This window comes from Protopterus annectens, chromosome 3.part0 (assembly GCF_019279795.1).
Source record: "Protopterus annectens isolate FY-2018-M chromosome 3.part0, PAN1.0, whole genome shotgun sequence".
Classification (NCBI taxonomy): domain Eukaryota; kingdom Metazoa; phylum Chordata; order Ceratodontiformes; family Protopteridae; genus Protopterus; species Protopterus annectens.
In genome coordinates this window covers 1,924,128,566-1,924,145,318 of record NC_056731.1, presented here as the reverse complement: position 1 = coordinate 1,924,145,318, position 16,753 = coordinate 1,924,128,566, and the positions used below count along the sequence as shown (strand labels likewise).

General features: G+C 42.1%; 1 protein-coding gene and 2 non-coding genes across 3 annotated transcripts in view; all 3 read right to left on the bottom strand.

The window, feature by feature from the left end:
* TBRG4 (transforming growth factor beta regulator 4) overlaps window positions 1-16,753 on the bottom strand; it is a 1,565,288-nt gene that overhangs the window by 649,559 nt on the left and 898,976 nt on the right. The window lies entirely within an intron of this gene.
* Window positions 1,889-2,024, bottom strand: LOC122797488. The gene has a single exon (XR_006364166.1). It is a non-coding gene; the product is annotated as a small nucleolar RNA SNORA5 (small nucleolar RNA).
* LOC122797485 lies at window positions 12,254-12,389 on the bottom strand. The gene has a single exon (XR_006364163.1). It is a non-coding gene; the product is annotated as a small nucleolar RNA SNORA5 (small nucleolar RNA).

The window sequence follows — 16,753 nt, the reverse complement described above, 5'->3', positions numbered from 1 at the left end:
ACCAAGAAGATCATGGGCTACAGACAGATGTCCTATGCAGCTCGACTAAAGAAACTCCAAGCTCTACTCAGCTGCTTACCGTGGAGGTGATCTATGCCTGACATACAAAGCCATGTCAAACTCAAAATTAATGGACATGCGCCACCTCAAAAAATCCAAGTCCCTTAGAGCTACACGCTCCAGGGACCTACACCTCAGCACAAAAATAAATAGGAGATGCTGGAGGGACAGATTCATTTCCCAGAGGCTCCCCTCACTCTGGAATAGAATCCCAATTCAATTTAGACATAGCCCCTCGCTCACCCTCTTCAAGCGTAATCTTGACACGTGGATGGGAAATCGCAAATTCACCCCTGGGATCTCTTCTGTGTCCCTGCTAGACAGAGGCACAGTAAACTAATCTTAAAAGGGTACCTTCTGTGACCTACTTTACAGAGGCACAGTAGGCTAACCTAATAGGGAGGCGGAAGCCAAATACACTCTGGCTAGGCTTATAAATGCCTTAGGGTAGATAGCCTAGTATCCACCTATGAACCAATGAACCCTCAGTCTTCAATTTCTCTCTCTCTATCTCAGCTTCTTTTTGAGATCATTTAATATCCATGCTAGTAATTTCTTATCTAGGTCCCTCTTTGTCCACTAACATATTCACCTTCTACCTAGGTCTGCCTCAATTTGAGGCTCCTATAACCTTTTTAACTGAGTCCTTATCATTTTGCAAATTTTTCCACAAGACGCCATCTCATCACTTGAGCCATAATAGACATCCAGAAAAATCCCCCAACTTGCACTTCACTACAGCCCATTTTCTATCACCCTGAAACCTTCACTTTTTTCACCCAAGGGCTGCCTCACATCAATATACCTGCTCCTCACTTCTTTCACTTTATATCAAGCTTAATCCAGTCAAACAAGGCCTTACTTCTGCATTTCTCCATCTCCCATTTTCTTAACTTCACGTCCTAAAAAATACCAATCCAAAATCACCCTCCTCACTTTGCCCAAGACTCACTCACTCTCTCTTTCTCTCTCAGTGGAATGTTCATTACTCCTGTATTCCAAGTAGCAAGTCTTGCTCTCCTCCCTCATATCATCTTTCAGGGACCCTTGCTGACAACCCAGAAATAAGTTGTAATTAGGTCCACCTACACACAACACCCCCCCAACCAGAAATAAACTTTAGCACTACAGAAGTTATGGAACTAATGCCTTTTCACCCCCCCCCCAATCACCACCAGAAAATGTTCAACTCAGATTCCCACATACAACACCTTAATGATGAAGTCCAACACCCACAACTCAAGAAAAATCAACAATTCCTGAATCCCAATGCCACATCACTCCCCATGAGGTATGGCACTATTTGAATTGCTAAATTCTATGGACTGTAGCTTCCCGCATCACTTCACTGTTTAATTCATGGACTACAGTTCATTCCAGTATGTATTTGTCAAATTCCAGAGCTACAGGTTTGCTCATTTCTGGTGTTTGTCAGATTCCCGAGTACCAAGTTAATGAAGTGTGACATAATATAAAATACCTTAAAGAGGCCGGTCATGCATGGTAATATTTTGAATGGAATTTAAAAAACAGCATCTCAAACAATCTGTGTACCTGGGAAGGCAACAAAAGTACCTCTTGGTTTAAACTTCTAGGTGGAATAAACAAGCAAGCACAACACTTGTTCATTCTGACGGCTACCAAAAGGAAGGGCACCTCCTTATTCAACAAGCTTTTCTTGACACTGCTGGATCAGTAAGGCAGCCTTAACAATATGCATGACAGACATCTCAGAATATCTTATGTTTAAATAACAGCAAGATCCTTTTCTGCTTTTCCAGTGATGGTCTCCCATAAATTAATTACTGTACATTTTCTGACCTGGATAACATGTCTGCAGAACTTTACTTATCCCCAGCACCCAACGACGTTGATACGGGGCCCACGAACTGCAAGTTTACTGTAGCAGCCATTTAGGCCAGTAAGTACCATGGAAAAGTACCTCTGAATTTGACAAGGCTGCACCAGACTGGAAATGCTCCAAATCAAAGGCAGAAAGAGATTAATTATGGCAACTTATGTTTCACTTTTTTAAGCAAATGTTTTTCATTCACTAACATACTAAACAATGCAAACTGGACCAAGAAAGAGCTGAAAAACTAACCCACCAAAGATGCAGCAATAAGCAGACCAGGAACAACCACCAAGGAGTACGACAGCCCAACCTCACAATAAGGCACAACGTTGCTCAAAGGATGAATACCAAAGCAGTAGCCCCAAGGAAAATTCAAAAGCAGCTAGGTTCCACAGGATAATCCAAAACAGCTTTATTAACGCCACATATAAAAACCACGTTTTCGTCAACAATGCAACTTCATCAGATAAAACACTGAGTGCATACCCCTAAATTTATATACAAGTTAATTAATTAATTGAATGATTATTTAAGTATACAATGCACTCTTAAAGCTGTAAGTAAAAATAAAAATGAAAGAATTACAAGTTGTACAGAAAACACTGCTACTAAAACAAATACCCACATTTGCAATCAAATAAAATAATTCAGGCTAATGATAATAATTCGAATGAATTAATAATAATGTTCCCATAATGCAAAATTACAGAACAGATGTTGGTTAATAAAAATATAAAATATATATATATATATATGTATATATATATATATATATATACACAAAAAGTCAATATATAACGTCAGTAAAATTTAAAATATATATTCATAAAAAATGATAATAAATAAAATATATTATCTATTGAATTGTACACATATTTGAATTGTATATATTATTTTAAAAATGCTGCTGTTGAATACATAAACCAAACTATGTCAGATAAACTTCCACCTTACAATTTATCTGCCTTAAGTTTCAGGTAAGGCATGATGGAAATAGAGTCGTTCAAACCTGGAGGTTTGTTAGATTCCAAGAGGATCTGCCAGCACGTTTCCCTATGGGATAAGCGTGCTGCCCAGTGTCCTCCCCTTATACACTTAGGAACTGCTTCCAAAACAAAAAACATGAAAACTGCAGCTTCACATAAAATTGTATGTCTATAAAGTGCATTGGTGTTACATTGCTACTGTATATCATAACAGTGTTCATAAATACATCTCCTGAGCTGCCTTTCGGTCTTGCCAACATAAAACGCTTGGCAACACCGGCAGACAGCCAGGTAGACTACTCCAAATGAATTGCAATTGTAAAAATAGTGGGACGAAATGTTCCTATTCCTACTCTCCAAATAGACGTGTTCCTGATTTACAACATATTTACACTGAGAACACAGTCCAACAAAATGTACCTTTCCTTTGGTTATTAGAGGGTCCATGGCTAATATTTTGTTCCAAAACTCGCTTAATGTTAAAACCTCTCATATACAAATTTACATGTTGTACCTTTTAGGTAACTCAAATCTGTAAAATCCTGAAATGAGTTCAATTCCTTTTGAATGATTTGCCTAATATGTCCCACATCCCCACTGTATTATGTAACGAACACTTGATTCAAACCAAGTGAAATGGAATGACTGTGAGTGGAACCAATTTGGTTGTTTGTGCGGCTCTTCCCTAAAATGGGACACAATCTGGTACCCCTAGCTAGCTTTACCTCTTCCCTGACTGTATTAATCAAGGTAATGGGATATCCCCTATCTAAAAAGAGGGAGCTCAACTTGTCGCACTCAACCTGAAATTGAAGATCTTCTGATGTCATGCGTGAAACTCTAACAAATTGACCCTTAAGTATTGACCTTTTTTGAAATTTAGGGTGTGAACTATTGTAATGTAGATAACTATTAGAAAAGGAAGGCGTCCTGTAAATACATGAACTGAAACCACAAGCTTCCTTGGAAAGTGTAACATCTAAATAATTAACTTGATCTGTTGATATGTTATATGTAAACTTCAGGAATGTGGTTGTAGAATCTAGGTAAGATACAAACTCATCTATACAATGAATGGGTCCTAGCCAAAAGATACAGATGTCATCCAAAAACCTAGAATAGTGAATCCGATATTTGGAAAATTCACTATGAAAAACAAACTTTTTCTCCCATACTGACAAAATAATGTCAGCATAGGTGGGGGCACAATTTGCTCCCATGGATACACCTGATATCTGTTGGAAATATTCGCCACAAAAGTATATATAATTATTACCCAAAACAAGCTCCAACAGTTCAAGAATCAAATGTACGTCATTATTGGTAACCCCGCACATTCCCAAAGAGCCTCTTCCATCCAGGCCAAACCAGTCTCATGTGGGATTACAGAAAACAGATCTACCACATCAATGGTAACAAACAATAGGTTGGACCTGTGTAAATCGTTAGTAATACAACGTAAGAATTCCCAGGAATCCTTTAATAAATGTTCCTGTTTCCCCCACAACTGCTTCAATTTCCAATCCAGGAATTTTGAAATATTGTGAGTTTTAGACCCTTGGGCCGCCACAATTGGTCTAAGTGGGGGATCCTGTACAGTTTTATGAATCTTGGGCACACCGAAAATGATAGGTACTTTAGGGTTAGGGTTGTCCAAATATTTAAAAAGATCAATTTCTGTAATATCTTGGTCTAAGAGATCTTTAATGGCCAGGTCAATTTTTTTATATGAAATATTAACCTCATTTAAAGAGGCAGTTGTATATTTTGTAGTGTCCTGTAACAGATTGTACATTTTAGCTTCATATAACATTTGGTCCATAATGACTGTGCCACCACCCTTATCGGGTTCCATAACCCTGACCAAAGGGTTGTTACTCAAGTCGGTCAAAAGGGTAGTTTCTTCCTAGTTAAGATTAGAAACATGTTTACCTTTGCCCAATTTACTACGTATCTTGTACTCAATCCTGTTTTCTAAATTCTTAATTTGTGGGCGCAAAGGGGGATTGTACATACTAGATTTCTTAAGCGATAAAGTAGGGCCCATTATGGTAGAACCAAATAAATTCTCTAGGTTGAGTTTGCGAGTAAACAGTTTGACATCTAAAATAGTGTTCACAAGGTTACTGCCTATGCTAGGTACAAATTTGAAACCTTTTGTAAACAAAGAAAACCAGGTCTCAGATATAGCGACATCACTGTAGTTATATATATGATACCCATCAAGTGTATACATATAGTAATCCCCAATACAGGTTACAACAATAGGACCAGAATTTACCAGTCCTGTTTCTTGTTCCTCCTCCACCCTCTGGGTTGTACCCCTCCCCCCTACCGAGGGGGTTGGGGTCCTGGATAAGAATGGTTCACAGGCTGGTTGTATGTTTGATTGCAGAGGCGTTCTGACCTCCTGGGTAAAAAATCATTGGCCTCATCAGCAGAATGGTAGGGTGGTGAACAAGGAGGATGATCTTGAACAGGGGACTGAAATTCATTAACAATAGGGATATCTCTGGTGGCATGCTGATAAAAAGTAGAGCCACCCCTAAACAAAGGGGGATTAGGGTACTGCCTACCCTCCTGATATTCCTTGAGATCCCTGTTAAGTTTCCCATATTTACGGTTTAATACAATGTCACATTGTTTGTCAATATGTTTCCTTAAATCATAATATTTTTGTTTTTCAACATCAATAGTAAACATCAAATCAGAAGTAACATTTTCATTAAGCTTAAAAATGTCCATTTGTAAAGCCTTTATTTCAGAGTCATTTTTCTTTATGATAGCCTTCACTATACCAAAGCCGCATTCATCAAAAGCTTTGATCAAATCTAAATGAAAATCACTGCCACTGATAACGTTGTTCGGATATTTGTGTACCCGTAAACCTTTAGGGACAATGTGCTTATGAAGGCATTCGTTTAAATATAGATTGTCAAGTTCTAAAATCTTGTACCTGTATAAAGCGTTTTCAAGTGACCGCATGCTGTCAGAAAAGGAAGAAATTTCACCAGGATTGTTCACATTATGTTCAACAAACTGAAATACCAGTTTAAAATTAACCCAATCCTTGAAAGTGGAAGCAGGAGGTTCCGTAGAACCATTCTCATTGTGACTAGAAACAGTTGAAACACCCTCAGCAATGTCCCGAAGTACAGCTGGGGTATTGAGAAAGTTAGAAGATTCCGAACTGCCTTGTACTTCCGAGGAGCGGACCAGTCCATTCGGACGATCTCGAACAAACACACCCGTGGTCTTCATAGTAAGTACCTTAAAAATTTCCCGTTGTTCTGATATAACGGATTGAAGACCTTGTCCCAACGGGGTGAGCAAATTAACAAGTTGAGTAAGTTGCCCCGTGAGTTGGTGTGTGTCAGTTGAAAAGTACAGTTTTGTACCTACCATAAATGTAGATGTCCGAACTGGATAGCATCTGCAGTCATAACAAATGGGTTGTCCTGTCGTCAGGCAGCCCTTCGGTCGGCCGGATTCCAAAGTCTGGGTCCGGCTTCGGCTGATGTCGCACTTCACCCGACGTCATCTCTGCTGGTCTTGGGGTATAAAGGCATCAGCCGACGCCATTTTCCTCAGTGTTTTTTGCCCCAGATGCCAATTGCCCTCTTGGAAAGCTAAATTTTGGATAAATGCCAATGTTTCCAAAATAGTAGAAGGCGCAAACAAAAAATAAGCATGTATGTACATATATACAAACAAATACACCATAAGAGACCCCCCCCCCCAGCTAGCTATTAGGAGGGTAAATACCCTAGGAATACCACAGAGGGGAAGGAGGGAGGGTAATCCTGACTGCAGATGCTATCCAGTTCGGACATCTACATTTATGGTAGGTACAAAACTGTACTATGTCCTTCATGGATGCATCTGCAGTCATAACAAATGGGTAGAATACCATAGCCAAACTAGGGGAGGAGGAATAAAAATTATGGTGTAGTTAGGATCCCTTGCAGTACAGCAGTGGCAAACCCTGCTCGGGATCTAGAGTATAGAGGTAGATTATAATGCTTGGCAAATGTATGCACGGAGGTCCAAGTAGCCGCCTCAATAATGTCCTTGGTTGCCACTCCTCGTAAGAAAGCTGTGGTAGTGGCTGTAGCCCTTGTAGAATGAGGTCTTATGTTCTGTGGAATTGGTTTTCCATGGTAGGAGTAACAGAATCTTATGCAATTTCCTATCCATTTGGAGATTGTCTGTTTGAAATTGCTTTTCCTTCCCTTCCTGTTGCATAGGCTACAAAAGATGGTCAGTTTTCTGTTACTTTTGGTTCTGTCCAGGTAGTAGCGTAACTGTCTATGTACATCCAAGGTATGCAGCATTCTTTCACCTCTGTTTTGTGGATTGGGAAAGAAGGTAGGTAGGTGGATTGCCTGGTTTAAAGACACTCTGGATACCACCTTAGGCATGAATGTAGGATTAGTTCTTATGGACACCCTATCTTGATGGAAGATTAGGAAGGGTTGCACTGCCATTAAGGCCTGTAGTTTCGAAACCCTCCTTGCTGAAGTAATAGCCAGTAGGAAAGCAGTTTTCCATGACAGGTGTTGTAGATCTGCTGTTGCTGCTGGTTCAAACGGAGGGAGTGTCAACTTTTCTAGTACAAAGTTCAAGTCCCATGCTGGTAATGGTGGTTTCCTAGGAGGTTTTACATTCTTAATCCCTCTGAGGAACTGCCTGAGTAGAGGATGTGAAAAGACAGGAGGATCAAAGCTGTATTCTGCTGAAATAGCTGATGCATGTATCTTGATGGAGGAATAGGACAGGCCTGTATGTAGAAGCTCTGCCAAGTACTCCAGAATGTTAGCAATATCTATGTTCGACACATCTTTTCCTCTTTCAGTACTCCAAATGACGAACCTTTTCCATTTTCCTGCATAGTTCCTTCTTGTTGAAGGTCTGCGGGCTTCAAGGATAATGTCTTTAACCCTTTGGGAAAGGTCTGGGTTAGTTGCTGCTATGTGATGTTCCAGGCAGTCAGTTGCAAGGTTTTTAGGTTGGGATGTATGATGTTGTAGTTGTTCTGAGTTAACATCAGAGGCATCAGTGGTATTGACCACAATTTCTCCCGAGACATGCTCCTCAGCAATGGGTACCAGCGTTGTCTTGACCAGTTCAGACTATCAGAATTATCCTTGGGCGTTCCTCTTTGATTTTCAGTAGTACCTTGTGCATCAAGGGAAGAGGTGGAAATGCATATGCTGTCAGGCCTTTCCAGCTGAAGGATAGAGAGTCCACCTTCCATGCAAGTGGGTGGAATGTCCTTGTGCAGAATTTTTTGAGCTGGTGATTGAGTGGGGAAGCGAATAGATCTATTTGTGGCATTCCCCATTTCTTTGTGATGGCCTTGAAGATGTCCGGGTGTAGCATCCATTCGTGAGCATCCGAGGTGGTTCTGCTTAAAATGTCTGCTAGTGTGTTCTCCTTTCCCGGAACAAATATTGCCTGTAACTGGATGTTGTAGCTGAGAGCCAGATTCCAAAGGTCCAAAGTCATTCTGCACAGGGGGTATGAATGAGTGCCTCCCTGTTTGTTGATGTACCACATGACTGTGGTGTTGTCTGTCCTTATCATCAAATGGCCTTCTTTGAGGAAAGGTCTGAATTTTTGGATTGCCAGTTTTACTGCCAGCATTTCTTTTTGGTTTATGTGCAGGTGCAGCTGATCCTGAGTCCACAGTCCTTGTACGCATTTGTCCAGCATGTGCGCCCCCCATCCTAGGTCTGAGGCGTCCGTTGTGATGGTTTGGCTTGCTCGAAAATTGTGGAAGGGTAAGCCTGGGTTTGCCTGGCATGCTTGAGCCCACCATAGGAACTCCTGTTTTAGGCATGGGATTAGTGGTATTTCTGTTTCTAAGCTGTGCCTGTGTTGAGACCATAAATTCTTTAGGTACCACTGTAACTTTCTCATATGCAGTCTGGCATGTGGGACCAAGATTATGCATGATGCCATGAAGCCCAAAACCTGCAGAACTTTCCTTGCTGTTAGTTTGTTCTGCTTTGTTAATGCCAAGAAGTAAAGAGGGAGCTCCTTTTGTTTTTCTGCAGTTAGGAATGCCATTTGTTTTACTGTGTCCAATTCCGCGCCCAAGAAGGTTCTTGTTTGGGATGGTATCAGCCTTGACTTTTGTAAATTGACTGTGTATCCCAGGACTTGTAGCAAGTAAATGACCCTTTGTAAGTCTGTTGTCAGCTTGCTTTTGTTGTCCGCTTGTAACAGGCAGTCGTCCAGGTATGGGTAAATTTGGATTCCCTGTACTCTGCAGTGAGCGATTACTGATGCCAGGCATTTTGTGAATACTCTGAGCGCAGTAGATAAGCCAAAGGGCAATGCTGAGAATTGATAGTGCTCTGATCCTGCAAGAAATCTGAGGTATCTTCTGCAATTTGGTCGAATGGGGACGTGCAGGTATGCCTCCTTGAGATCTAGAGTTACCAGCCAACACTCCTTGCCCAGCATGGGAAGAAGTTGCTGTAGGGTCAGCATTTTGAATTTTGGGACAATGATGTATGTGTTTAAAATGGACAGGTCGAGAATAGGTCTCCAGTTTTTCTCTTTTCTTGGCACTAGGAAGAGTAGAATCCTTTGCCCTGTTCTGTTATTGGTACTCTCTCCACAGCTCTCATCTTTGATAATTCCGCTATCTGCTGCAGAGCTTCTATTTTTTGATTTGGAGGCAGGTTTGGCATTCCTCTTTTTACTGGTAAAGTGTGGAAGTGGAAACGGTAGCCTTGGTCTATGGTTTGCAAAATCCACTTGTCTTTTGTGATGTAGTGCCAATTTTTCGAGAATAAGGCTAACTTTCCGCCTAATGGTGCTGCTATTTGCTCCCTGGTAGGCGGGGTCAGAGCCAAGTCACTGTGATTGTCCTGTTGCAGTGGCAGTGGTTGTGTCTGTGCCTCGGTTATTGCCCTGCCACTGTCGTCCTCTGTAGGCACCTCCTCTGGATTGATTTCTGCCCCTAGAGCGCCTATTCCTGCCTTTGGGATCTTGCAGAGTCAGGAAAGGACCAATTTTGGCAGGCCAGTTCCTGCTAAACCTTGGGGCTGAACCTGTAAGAAATCCTTAACTGTTTGTACAGATTTTGCCTTTTCTTCCATTTTCTTCATTACCTGCTGTGCAGGTTCCCCAAATAGACTGGCCTTATCCATAGGAGCATCTAATAGTTTTGCTTTAACATGATCCGGTAAGACCTGTTCTTTCAACCATGCATGCCTTCTTATCACTGTGCCAGTCATGGCTGATCTAAATGAAGCCTCCAGTGCATCATAGCCACATTTTAAGGAATGGTTACTAACCTGTTGGATGTTATTTACCATTTCTAATACATTTTTCTTATCTAAAGATTCATCAGAGGATAGCTTTTTAATTAACTGATCAAGCATAAACTCTTGGTATTGGATCATGTGAAACTGACAGTTTAAAGCTCTAGCTGAGAGTGTAGCAGAGGTGTAGACTTTTTTACCCCATCTCTCTAAGGACCTGGATTCCCTTTCAGAGGGAATAGGGTTTTTTGCTGTGGTCGAGGCTACTGCCTTAGGCCCCTGGGATATAGTTTCGGGTCTCCAAGTGGGGCCTTGTATAGGTGGTGATGAGTGTCTGGTACCCTGTAAAATCTATCTGGTTTGGCAGGGGCTGGAGGTAAAGAATCAGGTGCAGTGCAGACATCATTAAATGCATCGTCCACAACAGGCAGAACAGGAGGTATAGCTAAGGGCCTGTGTTGTGGTAAGTGCAGAAAAGTCCTAAGCCCTTTTCTTGAATCTGAGAAATCTTGTCCCTGCCATTGGAATTGTTCTCTCATGGCATGTAAGGTTTCCCCAAAGGAGAATTCCTCTGGTGGAGAGGCAGCTGGAATGGATTCTTCAGCATCGGAATCTTCATAATTGGAAAAAGGAGCCTCTGGCTGGTCTGTAATGTCTGAGTCATCCAGAATCATCAGAGGACACAGGCTCGGGGCTCTGTTCTCGTCTCTTTCTGGGGGCTGAGAGGCCCTGTCTGGGTGAGATTGGGATCCCTAATTAAGGATATTAAATCTTCTGCCAGAGTAAGCATTTGTGAACTAGAAGTGGGCCTGTGTGAGGGGGGTTTAACAGGCACTGATTTAGCAGATTTGGCTGCTTTAGCCCTGGCAAAGGCCTTAATAGACATGGCTGCAGGAGGCCTAGCAGCACCACGTGCTGGGGTAGAGACATCCAAAGGAATGGTGTCCGATAAATCACTAGGAACCACATTTGTAGGTAAAATTTCTGAGGCTGATTCAGGTAAGGTAGCAGGGGCCTCAGTAGTTGTCATGGATTCGGCTGAAAATTGACCAGTTTGCTCTGTTTTAAACCGAGACACTCGCCGCTTGCTTAACCGTGGTTTCGGCCGAAACTGCGGACCGCGAGTGTCGGTCTTTTTCTTTGCGTTTTTTAACAATTTGGGTAGTCGGAGGATCCGACGGCATAATGTACGCAAAATCTGAGCCGAAAAACTGTTCAGCAAACTCCGACCGACGCCTAAGCGTTCGTCGGTAGAAGGAAGCACAGGCCGAACAGGCTGCTACGTCGTGGTCTGGGCCTAAGCAAGGCAAACAGTAAGAGTGGAAATCTTTATGAGGTATTTGTTTCCCACAAGTTAAACAGTTATTGACTTTTTCTGACATCGGCTGAGGCAAGAAAGAGTCCCCAACGGGTACTTAGCTTTTAGAAGTCTTCGAAGTAGTATTCGGTAGTAGTAATCTCTGGATCTGACCGACCGGCACTTGCGAACAGCTTCTGCTTCAGGCGCCACGCGGCAAGAAAGACTGAGGAAAATGGCGTCGGCTGATGCCTTTATACCCCAAGACCAGCAGAGATGACGTCGGGTGAAGTGTGACATCAGCCGAAGCCGGACCCAGACTTCGGAATCCGGCCGACCGAAGGGCTGCCTGACGACAGGACAACCCATTTGTTATGACTGCAGATGCATCCATGAAGGACATCTAACTGAACACCATCCTCCGTACCAGCACCAGAAGCGGAATGCCCCGAGCCTGCCTCCATACAAAACTGGGCCAAGAAAGAGTTGAAAAACTAACCCATCAAAGATGCAGCAATAAGCAGACCAGGAACAACCACCAGGGAGTACGACAGCCCAACCTCACAATAAGGTACAATGTTGCTCAAAGGATGAATACCAAAGCACCTCCTTATTCAACAAGCTTTTCTTGACACTGCTGGATCAGTAAGGCAGCCTCAACAATATGCATGACAGACATCTCAGAATATCTTATGTTTAAATAACAGCAAGATCCTTTTCTGCTTTTCCAGTGATGGTCTCCCATAAATTAATTACTGTACATTTTCAGACCTGGATAACATGTCTGCAGAACTTTACTTATCCCCAGCACCCAACGACGTGGATACGGGGCCCACGAACTGCAAGTTTACTGTAGCAGCCATTTAGGCCAGTAAGTACCATGGAAAAGTACCTCTGAATTTGACAAGGCTGCACTAGACTGGAAATGCTCCAAATCAAAGGCAGAAAGAGATTAATTATGGCAACTTATGTTTCACTTTTTTAAGCAAATGTTTTTCATTCACTAACATACTAAGCAATGCAAACCACTAAACCGTGGTGTGCCAAGAAGTAGCAATGATGATGCTACCTGCCACTTACCAAGTATGTCAATACGGGCCTACTGCAAGCTCAAACAAAAGTGGCAGCTTAATGCTGTATGAACTTGTATACACATTTAGAAAATCAGTTTTGAGCTTACAAGACAATAGCGGAATTCAGCAAGCAGTAATCATATGCAACCCAGTTACTATCACAGATGAAATTGTCAACAACAGCCAGAAAAGTAGCAGGATAGTACATGAAGTTGCTCCCACTGGTCCAGCTTCTTTAGCAGTTTCCCTCATTAAACTGTTGGAATTGTCTGGCAAACCCAACAGGGAAGAGACAGATCAGTACTAACATGCAGAGGCAAACAAAGCAAGAGAACAGCCCTATGGAGCAAGAATATCTCAAACCCTTAAAATGTTTCAACACATGCCTATCACAACCATAAATTCCACTCAAGCTGCTATTAACTCTACACATTGTTTGGTAACACCAAGTACCACTTGCCACATCAGTCTCTCTCCAAAACAGTAACTTCTCAAATAGAAAAAGAAGATAATGTTTACACTGTTAGGGAAATCTAGACAGACAAATATCAACTAGAACTCCACTGCTTCTCACATTAGGTAACTGCAGAACACATAGTACATGGTCTATGCCGTTTCACATGGGAAATGCAATAAAACATTCTTCAGCTATACCAAAACAGCCATGGCTGTGTCCACAAAGACCTTATCCGTTATGCCAACCCCTCCTTACATGTAGTTCCTAGACTTAGTCCAGGGGACCACTAAAGGTCCTGGCCCACATTCTTAGTTGCCACTAAGCACTGTCTGGTTAAGTGACTTGCTCAAGGCCACACAGCAGGCATGTAGGCTGAGAGAATCAAATCATGTACCCCTAAAACTACATCTCATAGCCTTAACTTTCTGTGCCAAATGCCACTTCACAGAATATATCAAATGCACACTCATTAAATGTCCAGTATATGCAGTAAGTTCATCTTGGCTTTGGTCATCATGTTTAGGTCAGATTTCACGGTCACTTGACCACATACAACAAAAGTGAAACTGGAGAACTGTCTAGACCAAACACTATGACAAACCTAGTTGGTACTTCCTTTGGTAGAAAGTACTTGTGGCAGATGATGTTCCACTAAACACTGCTTCAAACCCTTTTCCTTACTGATAATCTTACTGAAATCCTAATGCTCCATTAAAATGGCATCATATCCTGCACACAAAGACATACTGCTGCACTTCTGCCTTAACCTGCCTTTTTGTGGCCCTCCAGTATACACCCTGGGTAACATTAATGTAGATTTCTGCTTATACTTTGAACCCAGAGATGTAGGTATGTATCTTGGGGACTATAGGTTATTAAACCAAAGACCTTCTCTTTACTGTCATTTTCCATAGTCACAACTACTGAAAACGGATGAAACCTAACAACGATATAAAAGTTCTATATTAAAGCATGATGAACAACAAAACTTTTACTTATTTACCTCATATGAATGGGAATTTAACAGGTAAGTGAGAAATAAGAGAGCACAAAGAGAAAAAGGTGTCGCCAAATGTAAATGGTTATCGTGTGTGCGCGCGCACACGCGTGTATTATGTATTTATAAACATTTTGAAAAGATTTCTAAACAATCTGAAGATGAAAGCCACTAAAAAATCTCACTCCTTGGGATCATGCTAAAGCTTGATGGAGGCAACAAGATCTGAAGAGGCTAGACAGCACATAGGCATTATAAGAAATGGGAGATGCTCACACTAATGACAGGTTCACTGTTGCCAAGGAGAAGTGTTTTTAATTGAATAGTTTATAGTATACAAACAAGACTGACCTGAATCTGTAGATATTAGTGTACATTCACAGCTACAGTAAAATAGTACTTTTGTCACATAAGGCTTGAAGTCTGGCCTGTCTTCCACAACTTTTCACCATTCTTCCTCTTCCTGGAGAAGCAGACATTCTTCACCCAGGACGTCAAGAAGTCTGTGGTGTAAGAGGGATGTCTGACTGTGGCATCTAAAGATCTTTCCAGCCCCTGTCAGTTCTGGAGGATTGGGCTGACACCAGAGCAGGAGACACAAAGGTGGAAAATGCCTCCAAGAATAAAAGCACAACTAGAATGACCCTACAGTTCTCTCTCCACAGAGTAGGTAAACCTGAAGAAGGAATCTGGAGGGGTAAGAGAGACAGGGAGAGTATGGAGATCGGTGACAACTACCAACTTCAATTCCAGGATGGTTACAGGAAGGAGAGAGGCACACACTGGAAAAGTACAGTTTTGTACCTACCATAAATGTAGATGTTCGAGGATCTCCATTGCTGCAGTCCTTACATATGGGTAGTCCGCTGTCCACAATCGGCCCAAATACCAAAGGGCTAGAACCGGCGTCGGTCATCGGCGCCCAAGACTGACGTCAGTACGTGCCAGTACAAATGCGCATGACCGACGCCATATCCTCAGTCTTTCTTGCCTCAGACGCCAGAATGCAAAAAAAAAACACCACCCAAAATCCAACCTAAAAAAGGGGGAAGGAGGGAGGGAAAATTGTACTGCAGCAATGGAGATCCTCGAACATCTACATTTATGGTAGGTACAAAACTGTACTATGTTCTTCGTCTCCCATTGCTGCAGTCCTTACATATGGGTAGAATCCCAGAGCAACGGAAAAAAGGGGAGGCTGGCCAACTAAATAGCATTAGGAGCTGCTAACATGCCCTGTAAGATTGCAGTGGCAAACCCAGCCCTAGACCTAGAATAAAGAGGTAAATGATAATGCTTTGTAAAGGTATGTACAGAACTCCAAGTAGCTGCCTCTAGAATGTCTTTAGTAGCTACCCCTGTCAAAAAAGCAGTAGAGGTGGCCGTAGCCCTAGTAGAATGAGGCCTGATCCCAACTGAAACATCCTTTCCATGATGAGAGTAACAAAAAGCAATACAATGGCCAATCCACTTGGAAATAGTTTGTTTCGAGACAGCTTTCCCTTGTGAAGTCAAAGCAAAAGAAACAAATAATTGTTGAGATCTTCTGAACTCTTTGGTTCTGCTCAAATAATACCTTAACTGCCTATGTACATCCAAAGAATGCAAAACTTTTTCCCCTTTATTTTGGGGGTTAGCATAAAAAGTAGGCAAATGTATAGATTGGTTCAATGCCACATTAGAAATCACTTTAGGCATAAAAGTAGGATTAGTACGTAAGGAAACTCTGTCCTTGTGAAAGATCAGAAAAGGTTCCACTGCCATGAGGGCCTGTAATTCAGATACCCTTCTAGCAAAAGTAACAGCCAACAAAAAAGCAGTCTTCCAAGACAACAACTTCAATTCAGCTGTAGCTGCAGGTTCAAAAGGAGGCAGAGTCAGCTTTTCCAAAACAAAATTAAGATCCCAGGCAGGAGTAGGAGCTCTTCGTGGGGGTCTTATATTCTTTGCCCCTCTAAGAAACTGTTTAACCAACGGATGTGAAAACAAAGGAGGGTCACAATCATAGTGAGCAGAAATAGCTGCAGCATGCACTTTTACAGAAGAGAAGGACAAACCCTTGTCCAATAAAACAGTCAAATATTGCAATGTACAACTCAAATTAGGCAATTTGACATCAAAGCCTTTAGCTGAACTCCAAAGAAAAAATCTCTTCCATTTATCAGCATAAACCTTTCGAGTACTAGGTCACCTGGCTTCCAAAATAACATCCAAAACTTGTTGAGGGAGCTGAAGGCCCTCCTTCTTTAAAACAGAATGCCAGGCTGTCAGGTGTAGGGATTGCACCCTGACATTGAGAAAATGATTGTTTTCCTGAGACAATAAGTGAGGAATCTGTGGTAATGGCCAAGGTGTCCCATGAATTAAGCTCCTCAACAGAGGGTACCAATGCTGACGAGGCCAATCCGGTGCTATAAGGATCATGCAAGGTTTGTCCCTCCTGACTTTCAACAGTACCTTTGGAAGAAGAGGCAAAGGAGGAAAAGCATACACGTGAAGGTTGCTCCAACTGAAGGATAGTGCATCTATTTTCCAGGCTTTTGGATGAAACAGCCTTGTGCAAAACAGTGGCAGTTGGAAATTCAGAGGAGAAGCGAACAGATCTATGTCTGGAGTTCCCCAAGCCATGGTCAACTGAAGAAATACCTGAGGGTCCAACTTCCATTCGTGAGGATCCACAATCTGTCTGCTCAGAACATCTGCTAAAGAATTTTGTGCTCCTGGCAGAAACTGTGCTCGAAGAGTGATGTG